At 52.3% G+C, this 10645-nt stretch overlaps 1 non-coding gene across 1 annotated transcript; it reads left to right on the top strand.

Moving 5' to 3' along the window:
• Positions 1-2098: 2098 nt before the first annotated feature.
• TRNAG-CCC (transfer RNA glycine (anticodon CCC)) lies at positions 2099-2171 on the top strand. Its single transcript has one exon. It is a non-coding gene; the product is annotated as a tRNA-Gly (tRNA).
• The last annotated feature ends 8474 nt before the right edge of the window (positions 2172-10645 follow it).

Genomic DNA, 10645 nt, shown 5'->3' with positions numbered 1-10645 from the left:
ACAGCTTCCTTGGCCTGTCGACAATTTGAGGCATGTGCCAGTCTGGTGGGAAAAATGATTTTCTTTAGTTGGCTGGAAGCCTTTGCTTTTGTTCTGGCCAAGATGACTGCGCGTCTCAAACCAGCTGTATGGTCAGCGTGAGGTGAGCACACCCGCAGGGAGATTGGTTTCCGAGTGGGGGCTCGGCCTGGACTGGCCTCATGACCTTGGGCAGGACGTCTCTCCTCTCTGACCCTGGGTCCTCCAATGAGGCGGTTGGCCTTGCGGCTCCAGCATTGCATGACCGGGTTTCTCCGAAAGGGAAAGTGAAAGTCACTCAGTTGTTTCTGACTCTTTGCGACCCCATGAACTATACAGTCCGTGGAATTCTCCAGGCCAGAATACTAGAATGGGTAGCCTTTCCCTTCTCCAGGGGATCTTCCCAACCCAGGGATGGAACCCAGGTCTCCCATGTTGCAGGTGGATTCTTTACCAGCTGAGCCACCAGGGAAGCCCAAGAATACTGGAGTGGGTAGCCTATCCCTTCTCCAGCGGATCTTTCTGACCCAGGAATCGAACCGCCTGCATTGGGATCTCCTGCATAGCAGGCGGATTCCCTTACCAACTGAGCTATCAGGGGTTTTCCAGGCCCTGACTAATGACCTGTGGCCGCAGCTGGCCAGGCCTGACTGGGGAGGGGCCCCTGAGGGCACCGCCATCCCCACGGCATGTCCCAGAGGCAGGTGCCCTCGGCTGGCTGCTCCCAGGAACAGCTGCTGATGGGGCGGGCAAGAGACGGGGTCTTGGTGGGGGCGGGCTAGTGGGCCCCACGCTGCTGCAAGCGTGGCTCTGGGGTCCACTGCTCATCAGCTAAGCAGGTAATTATGTGTGCTCTTTGTTCCTTGCACAAAGGAGCTCTCAGAGAACTTCCGAGAGGCCCCGCTTCCTGGCTGATTTTATTTTTTTTTTCAGAGTTGGAGTGTGAAAGCCAGGCTGAACCTGCCTAATTGTGCCTGCAAAGGCTATTCAGAGAGACCATTCTTGGAAGGAAATCAGGACGATTAGCTCTTGGCTGTGGCGAGAGGGGAAGCGAGCTAATCATGGTGAATGACAGCCTGTTCCCGGGAGAACCAAAGGGCACAGAACTGGGAGAAAAGACAGCAAAAAAAAAAAAAGCGGGGTGTCTGCTGGGCCTGCCTTTGGATGGGGGTGGCTGGGTTCAGCCATCAGGCGGGAGCAGAGCCCGGGCTGGACCAGGGAGGGCTGCACTCGCTCAGGCTGCAGGGGTGGGTGGTGTGACCTTGGGCCAGTCACCGAGGGGCTCAGTGGGGTGGTTTCCCTGAGTCTGTAGAATGAGGGCTGTGCAAAAGGCCTGGATGGAGCCATCCATCACAGAAACGACAGGTGGGAGCCAAGGGGTCCAGAGCAGATGGTGCCGGAAGGGCCGGAGGAGAGGGCTCCCGCAGCCAGGCGCAGCCCCGGTCCTCTGGCCATTTCTCGGCCATGGCTGCACCCGCCCCCCCAACTCCTCCCAGTTTTCTGCCTGGACCAGAGGAAAGTTTCTAATTCGGCCCCCCCACCCAATAGTTACTTATTCGGCTGTGCTAAGTCTTAGTTGCAGCATTCAGGATCTTTAGTTTTAGTGTGTGGGATCTAGCTCCCTGACCAGGGATCAAACCCCCGCGCCCCCTGCATTGGGAGTGGAGAGTCTTAGCCTCTGGACCACCAGGGAAGTCCTGAAGATTTCTAATTCTAATCCTAATTCGAGTGCCTTGTTGGGCTTCCAGTTCAGAGAGGTGGCCGTTCAAACCTCAGCTGTGCCTCCTCTTAGCTCTGTGGCGTTAGGGATGCTCCCTAACCTCTCCCAAGCCTTTTCTTAGCTAGGTGCATTGTGGTACACAGTGGCCTGACTCCCGGTGGTCATGAATGCCTATCACTGCTACAGCATCTGGAAACTAGGGTCCACGCACGCTCATCCTCCCCAGAATGAAAGCTTGGGTGAGCGTGTGGCTGTTTAGACAGCATTTTCAAAATAGAGGATATGCCTTCCTACCTTTTTTGAATGGAGTCCAGGGTGCATATTTCATTATTTATTTTCTTTTAAAGAGAAGCAGGGACTTCCCTGGTGGTCCAGTGGCTAAGACTCTGTGCTCCCAACGCAGGGCGCCTGGGTTCAATCCCTAGTCAGGGAACTAGATTCCACATGCCTCAACTAAGACCCGGGCACAGCCAATACAGAAATAAATCCTAAAAAATAAATAAAGAAAGAGAAGCAAGCATGTGTTAGGGCCCCAGCCTTGAGGTTGTTGCCTGAGCCTGCATCAGGGCTCCACCTCTTAGCGGCTGTGTGATAAGCACTTTGATCCCCAGTTTCCTTATTTCTCACTCGAGATAATGATCACATCTACTTCATAGGTAAGTGATGGGAACTACTATCAGCATAGGGACTGGCACTTTGTAAGTGCTCAACAGAGTTTAACATCATCACCCTTATGTGATGGCTCAGGGTCACGCCGAGCCACACGTGTGCCAGCAGGCGACGGGGGATGACTCTGTTCCCACATGGCTGAATGAGAGAGTCAAGGCTCAGGTTCAACCAGTGCTCACAGCAAGGCTGCCAGGCTGACATCTGTGCTATTGGTCTGTGCTGGACCATGTCAGCTGTTAACTATTTTAAATACCTACACCTGGATAGAAGAGACAGACCCTCTTCTTCCAGTGCAGAAACTGAGGGGATAGGTGTGCGTGTGGCTAGCAAACCAGCCCTAGAGGTGACCCAGGTCTGCTGTGAGGAGCCCAGGGCCCTGCAGGGGTCTCCCAGCCCCCATAGCCACTCCCCTGGTCCCCAGGGGTGAAAATGCAGCTGCCTCACCAGCCTCGGCTTTTTCAGCACACACGTGGAAACGGGCTACCCGGGCCACGAGAGGAATCTTCCTTGTCTTATTCCTTTATCCTTTGGCTGTTCCTCGAACTAAAGACTTTGCGTTCTCCAGGTTCAGAAGACAGTCACTCTATTCTTCTGGGTATCTTTACATTTATTTATTTATTTGCCTGCACCTGGTCTTCGCTGTGGCACTCGGGGTCTTATCTTCACTGCAGCATATGGGATTCAGTTCCCTGATCAGGGATCAAACCCCAGTTCCCTGCAAAGGGAGCCCGGAGTCTTAGCCACCAGACTCCCAGGGAAGTCTCATCTTTTGGTTATCTTAATCTCGATATGGGGCTTCCCTAGTAGCTCAGATGGTGAAGAGTCTGCCTGCAATACTGAAGACCTAGATTCAATCCTAGGTCTTCCCTGGGTCGGGAAGATCCCCTGGAGAAGGAAATAGCAACCCACTCTGGAATTCTTGCCTGGAAAATTCCATGGACTGAGGCTCCTGGGGGGCTTTAGTCCATGAAGTCATAAAGAGTCAGACACGACTGAGCAACTAACTTTAACTTTTTAATCTTGACAATTAAGGAAATTTTGGAGCTGCCATACATGTTTCCCACTGAGCACCTTTGTGGAATCCTGAGCGATGAAGTTTCCAGAGGGTGGCATGGCTGAGAGCAGCGGTGGCCCCTGAGGACACGTGGCCAGGTAGCTGATGTCCCAGGACCCCTCTCCGTGCAGGGAGGAGGCTGGGTGAAGCTAACTGGGCTGCTACACAGGGGACCTGCTGTTCCTGACCCCAGCTGCTCCTTTTGGACATGAGAGAGAAGTAGAGTATTGCCTACATGATATGAAATGGTTTGAAACAAGCTCCGTAAACAGCATCGTGCCAACAGGCACTCAGGGTTATATGACTAGCATCCTCTCCTGGGTGACCCGCGGTAGGAGTGGAGCCAAAACATGGCGGATGAAGGAGGTGAAGAGGTCAGGGAGGATTCTCCACCCGAAGAGACTGAAAGGACACGCGACTGATTGGACTCGGGGTTCGGCTGGGTCCCTGTTCACTGCGGGTGTGTGTCGTGTGCCCTGTGGCTCCCTGGGGCTTCTCTGTCCACTTTGCTGAGCTTGAGTACAGCGGCCCTCCCACAGCCCACAGTGTCTGAAGGTGGAAAGGGTGGTGGGAGGCGCAGAGGGAGTTTGCCAGTGGGCTGGCGGGCCTGGTGGTCCCTCTGCCAGTGGGGCCGAGTAGGAGGGTGGCCTGGGGCAGATGGAGCCCCGCCAGGGGAGCTCTGTCCATTGGCCTCCCCGTGGCCCTCTCCGCTGCCTACCTGCTGGGAACATAAAATTCCATCCTAACCTAGACAGCATATTAAAAATCAGAGACATTACTTTGCCAACAAAGGTCCGTCTAGTCAAGGCAATGGTTTTTCCAGTGGTTATGTATGGCTGTGAGAGTTGGACTATAAAGAAAGCTGAGCACTGAAGAATTGATGCTTTTGAACTGTGGTATTGGAGAAGACTCTTGAGAGTCCCTTGGACTACAAAGAAATCCAACAGTCCATCCTACAGGAGATCAGTTCTGAATGTTCATTGGAAGGACTGATGCTGAAGCTGAAACTCCAATACTTTGGCCACCTGATGAGGAGAGCTGACTCATTTGAAAAGACCCTGATGCTGGGAAAGATTGAAGGCAGGAGGAGAAGGGGACGACAGAGGATGAGATGGTTGGATGGCATCACCGACTCGATGGACATGGGTTTGGGTGGATTCTGGGAGTTGGTGATGGACAGGGAGGCCTGGTGTGCTGCAGTTCATGGGGTTGCAAGGAGTCGAACACAACTGAGCGACTGAACTGAATGCCTTTTAAATAAAGCCTTAAAGATGACAAGCCCCATTTCCTGAGTAGAGCAGAGAGCAGTTATTTTACACTTCATCTAATTGATTAGAATGACTCCTCTAAATTAACCAGGCCTTGCAGAGCTGAGGGCGGGGTAGAGAGCCAAGCAGACAGAGCGGCTCGCCCAGGGGGTGGGGGGCGACGGTGGCAGGGGATGGGGGTGGGAGGCTCCTTGGATCCCCGCAGTGTGGGCTGCGGTGCATCGCCTAGATCCTGCACTCCTTCCCTTGGTCCAACCGCCCCCATACCCCAGCCTCCTGCCAACCTGGCGACGTATGTCAGCCACTGGCTCCTAACAAGCTCTGTCCTCCCTGGACCCCCGCAGCCTGTGACCGGGGCCTCTGTCTTGGGGTAGGCAAGGGTCAAGGGCACCCTGCGTGGCAAGTGGGTGAAATGTTTGGTCTCCACTAATCTTCCAATCTGCTCCAAGAGGAAAACGATTATTTATGATCCCATTTTACAGCTGGAGAAACTGAAGCCTGCTGGGCGGTGCTGGGGCCTCAGGCTGGCTTTGTTGACTCTGGAGCCCAAGCATGTTCGCTACCCTGTGGGGCCGGGAAAGGCACACCCCAAGCCCCAGTGCTGTGTGTGCTGTGCCCCGCAGTGTTTGAACATTCCACCAGGTGGACTCGGTCAGGAGGAGCTGGTGCGCTCACCATCTCTCCTGGGGCAAGCCTTCCCCACCTGTGAGGCCTGGAGGGGTCCACTCGCCCTGTAAAGACTCGAGTGTGTCTCTTACAGAGCGCCCCTCCCTTTACTGGGGCAGATGTCAGCGGGAATGAGAGCTTGTGCCTTCAAGAGCTGGATGTGCAATTCTGTCCGAGGCACGTGTGTTGACACCTGTCACAGAGGCCTGCCCCAGCCTCTCTCTACCGAGCTCAGATGCCCCCTCCCCCGTGAGGACTCTGTGCTCTGGCCTCTCCTTCAGCTCCCCTGGAGCATCTCTCAGCTGTGAACTTGGTTGCCAGGACGTCCCTTCACTATGCCCTTCGCCGCTGAGTCTTACTTGCCTCAGTTTCCCCAGATCTGCCGCCTGCTAGACACCCGGCAAATGGTTGTTAGAGGAAGCAGTGGGCAGATTAAGGCATGAATTATTAGCAAGTGGGCGAGAAAGGAATGAGCCTGTGAGTGGATCCCCTTCGTGGGTTGGGAGGAGGCATCCCTAGGCATCATGCCCTCCCCTCGCTCCTGGACCTCACTGCTCAGCTCCCAGACACCTTCTGGCCCTGCAGGCTATGAGGATGGACAGATACTTCCTCTGTACCCAGGCCCAGAAAGGAAGTGCCCATGTCCTACACAGGTGAGAGCAAGCCTAGGCAGGCCAGGGTCTGGAGTTCCTCCCAAGGTGGGCACCCTCCTGGGCAGTGCAAGGTGGGTGTATGTCTGTGGACTTGCTTTCAGGGGGCCCTCAGGGCTCAAAGGCAATGATCTTGTCTTGCTGATCTTCTCCACCGACAGCCATGCCTTGTCCTGGGCGGGTGCGGGCCCAAGACACAGCCGCCGTGAAGGTCCTCTTTCCTTTGGGTCTCCTGCCTCTGTCTCTGCTCCTCTCCTCTCTGGGCCAGGAGGAACTGGAGGCAAAACAGGAGCTGAGCGCCTGGGCAGGAGGACTGGGGAGCGAGGCAGGGTGTCCATGGGGTCAAGGCTGCAGCCAGAGTCCTGCATGGATCAGAGACCTGGTCCCCAGACCAGAGCAGCTGGAGCCCAGTTGTCCATTACAGGGGAGGGCAGGGGACAGGAGAAGCCAGGCTGGCTGGACGGAGATGGGAGAGATGGGCTCAGGGCCAGTGTCCCCGGCTCCAGGGGCAGTGTGCTCCCAGGGTAGTTCGTGGCCCTTGTTTATGGCCTGCCCAGTCCCATTTTCAAAATTGGAGATGACTGTGGCTGTTCTGATATTCTTCCCACGCAAGGCCCTGTCTCTGTCTCCTTGCATTTGCTAAGCCCTTTGGCCAAACGTCTGCTTGCCCAGAGGAACTGTCTCCAGGGCTTTCTTGGAGACAGCTCCCAAAGTGACACATCAAATTGTCGGGAGGAAAAACTTGCATTCTGTAGATCTGGCTTCAGAGGAGAGGGCCCTGTGACTTTAACTGACAAGGGGACAGATGAACAAGAGAAAAGATTCACGTAGAAATGCGAGCACAAAAGAAGTGGCTTAATAACTGGAGACGGGGTTGTACACCTAACAGTAGGGAGAGGGGAGGGACAGAAAGAATAAAAGAGTTTATTTAGGGAAGACCTACAGGCTTTAAGAGCTAAGACATCTTGATGTCTTACCACTTTGTATATACAAGTGGTCCTGTGTCTTCTCCTGGAGGGCATCCCCACCCTCCCAGGGAGGAGATTTATGGCAGCTCCCCTTCCAGAAGCATCTGTCTTTAGTCTGGTGATGGAAACTCCGAAAAGTCTTCTCTCTGTACCTGTTCATTTATCTATTTTATTCATCAGTAAGCAGTCAGCCTTTTATGCCCTGGCTACTGGATTCTTTTTATAATTTCTCAGGTTGGAGCACCCTTTTTAGGTACAGTTTTACACATGTGGGCTTTGCAGGTGGCACGGTGGTAAAGAATCCATCTGCCAACATAGGAGACAGGATTTCGAGTCCCAGATCGGGAAGATCCACTGGAAGAGGAAATGGCAACCCACTCCAATATTCTTGCCTGGAGAATCCCATGGACAGAGGAGCCTGGAGGGCTAACAGTCTATGGGGTCGCCAAGAGTCGGACATGACTGAGCACATACATACACATGGGACAAGAGGGAAAGACGTATTGGATTAACTACTGGTTCCAGAACTGCTGTTAGGAAAAGGGACTGTCTTTGTTCCCAAGAATGCCCTCATATGCCCTGTTGAGGCCTAGATGTCCTTGGCACCAACTCAACAGAGAAGATGGAAGGATGCTCTGTATGAGACAAGTATGCATTCTGTGGCAGAGACAGTAAAAGATGAGAAAGCGAGCGTGGTGGGGGGGGTGAGGGGGCCAGGGGGCAGTTGGGGGGACCAAGGTCCTCCCAGCAGAGGACATTCTGAGACTGGTAGGGCCTGCTGCTACTTGGAGGCTTGTCAGCATGAGAACAAAAAGGAAAGGCCCTGCTCAGTCGTGTCTGACTCTTTGCCACCCCACAGACTGTAGCCTGCCAGGTTCCTCGGTCCATGGGATTCTCCAGGCGAGAATGCTGGAGTGGGTTGCCATTCCCTTCTCCAGGGGATCTTCCAGACCCAGGGATTGAACCTGCGTCTTCTGCATTGCAGTGGATCCTTGACCACTGAGCCACTAGGGAACAATTGCCCTTTCCAGAGTCCTCTTGAAGACCATTGGCTCCTGAAAGCTGTGTAAATAAACTGGAAGTTCAGGTTCTCTGAGCTGCATTTCACACCTGGATCCCTGAGGTGTGGAAGCAGGATCCTGGAGGCCCCAGAGGGTCTGAAGTCTTGAAGTGAGTTTGACTTCAGGACCAAAGAGAGATGGGAGTCAGGTTTTCCCAGCTCCTGAGGGCCCTAGTGGCCTTGGCTGACACCAAGTTCACCGAGCTTGGGTCCTGCCCCCTCCCCACTGAGAGTAACCCAAAGTGAGTGAACCCAGGGGAGCAGCTTCAGTCCCGCCTTGCAGGCGGCCTGCCCAGCACTCTCCCACTGGACAGGGGAACCCACCTACTCCTCATGCCACTAAGGCCCCTCAGGAGAGCGCCCTGTGTGTCCCAGGCTCATATGAATTTCATTCCTAGAGGGAATTTGTCCTGGAGGGACGGGGTGAGGATGCAATCAGGAAAGGTTAATTTTGAATTCATACTGGATCTGCTTCTGTGATTTTAACCCTTCTCTTTATTTTTTCTTTCTTTTAAAAAATAATTTATTTATTATAGTTGGAAGCTAATTCCTTTTCAATATTGTGGTGGTTTTGCTGTACACTGACATGTGTCCCCCATCCTGAACACCCCTCCTGTCTTCCTCCCCATCCCATCCCTCTGGGTTGTCCCAGTGCACCGGCTTTGAGTGCCCCGTCTCATGCATCGAACCTGGACTGGTGGTCTGTTTTACATATGGTAATATACATGTTTCAGTGCTATTCTCTCAAATCATCCCACCCTCACCTTCTCCCACAGAGTCCACAAACTCACTCGTTCTTTATATCTGTGTCTCTTTTGCTGTCTCACATATAGGGTCATAGTTACCATCTTTTTAGATTCCATACATATGCATTAATATACTGTATTGGTGTTTTGCTTTCTGACTTACTTCACTCTGTATAATAGGCTCTAGTCTCATCCACCGCATTAGAACTGACTCAAATGCATTCTTCCTAATGGCTGAGTAATACTCCATTGTGTATATGTACCACAACTTTCTTATCCATTCATCTGCCGATGGACATCTAGGTTGCTTCCATGTCCTAGCTATTGTAAACAGTGCTGTGATGAACATCGGGGTACAGGTGTCTCTTTCAATTCTGGTTTCCTCGGTGTGTATGCCCAGCAGTGGGATTGCTGGGTTGTATGGGAGTTCTATTTCCAGTTTTTAAGGGAATCTCCACACTGTTCTCCATAGTGGCTGTACTAGTTTGCATTCCCATCAACAGTGTAAGAGGGTTCCTTTTTCTCCACACCCTCTCCAGCATTTATTGTTTGTAGACTTTTTGATAGTGGCCATTCTGACTGGCGTGAGATGGTACCTCATTGTGGCTTTAGTTTGCATTTCTCTGATAGTGAGTGATGTTGAGCATCTTTTCATGTGTTTGTTAGCCATCTGTATGTCTTCTTTGGAGAAATGTCGGTTCAGTTCTTTGGCCTATTTTTTGACTGGGTCATTTATTTTTCTGGTATTGAGCTGCATGAGCTCCTTGTGTATTTTTGAGATTAATTCTTTGTCAGTTGTTTCATTTTCTATTATTTTCTCCCATTCTGAAGGCTGTCTTTTCACCTTATAGTTTCCTTCATTGTGCAAAAGCTTTTATGTTTAATTAGGTTCCATTTGTTTATTTTTGCTTTTATTTCCATTACTCTGGGAGGTGGGTCATAGAGGATCTTGCTGTGATTTATATCAGAGAGTGTTCTGCCTATGTTTTCCTTTAGGAGTTTTATAGTTTCTGGTCTTTAATCCATTTTGAGTTTATTTTTGCGTACGGTGTTAGAAAGTGTTCTAGTTTCATTCTTTTACAGGCGATTTTAACCCTCATCTTGCTGCTTTTGTTATTGTAGGCAGACATAATGGCCTGCCTCGGGAAGATAACCTGACCCCAGCAGTAACCCTATATGCCCACCCTTTGAAGGACAGTAAGGAAGAGAAACTAACACATCCCCCTGTCTGAGGCTTGCCATTCTAGGGGACATGTGCAAGGACTGAACAGTCTTTTTACTTTGTTCCCTCACCTGCCATCTCTGATCCATAAAAGAACCCCAACAAGATGGTTAATTTGAGGCGCTAGCCTGCCATCTTCTTGGTCAGCCAAATAAAGTCCCTTCCTTGTCTTAACACCTCGTCTTGGATTTACTGGCCTGTCACGCAGTAAGCAGAGCAAACCTGGACTCGGTAACAAGGTCTGCCTCTCTCTGCAGGCTTCCCGCTCTCAGGAGGGCTCAGGAAACCCCAGACTCCCCCTCTAGGAGCTCTTGCGCCTTCTGGGACCCCTTATCACCCCGCCTGTCTTCCAGAATGACCCATTTGCAGCTTTCCCAACTATCTGTCACCTTTCCTCCTTGGCTGGGACTGGGAATTTGTTGTTGAGGCTGAGCAGGTGGCTGAGACACAGAGCATGAATATATCATGATCGGGGAGTCGGCTGGTAGATCACGGTAACACAGGCTTCCCTCCTGAGAAGGGGTCCTGCGGCCAGGCTGCTGAACAATCCCTTGACTGGCTCTGATCTCAGCTGGTGGGGGAACCAGGCAGCCCCCTCCCCAGT

Source organism: Budorcas taxicolor, chromosome 11 (assembly GCF_023091745.1).
Source record: "Budorcas taxicolor isolate Tak-1 chromosome 11, Takin1.1, whole genome shotgun sequence".
Classification (NCBI taxonomy): Eukaryota; Metazoa; Chordata; class Mammalia; order Artiodactyla; family Bovidae; genus Budorcas; species Budorcas taxicolor.
This window is presented reverse-complemented; position numbering and strand designations above follow the sequence as displayed.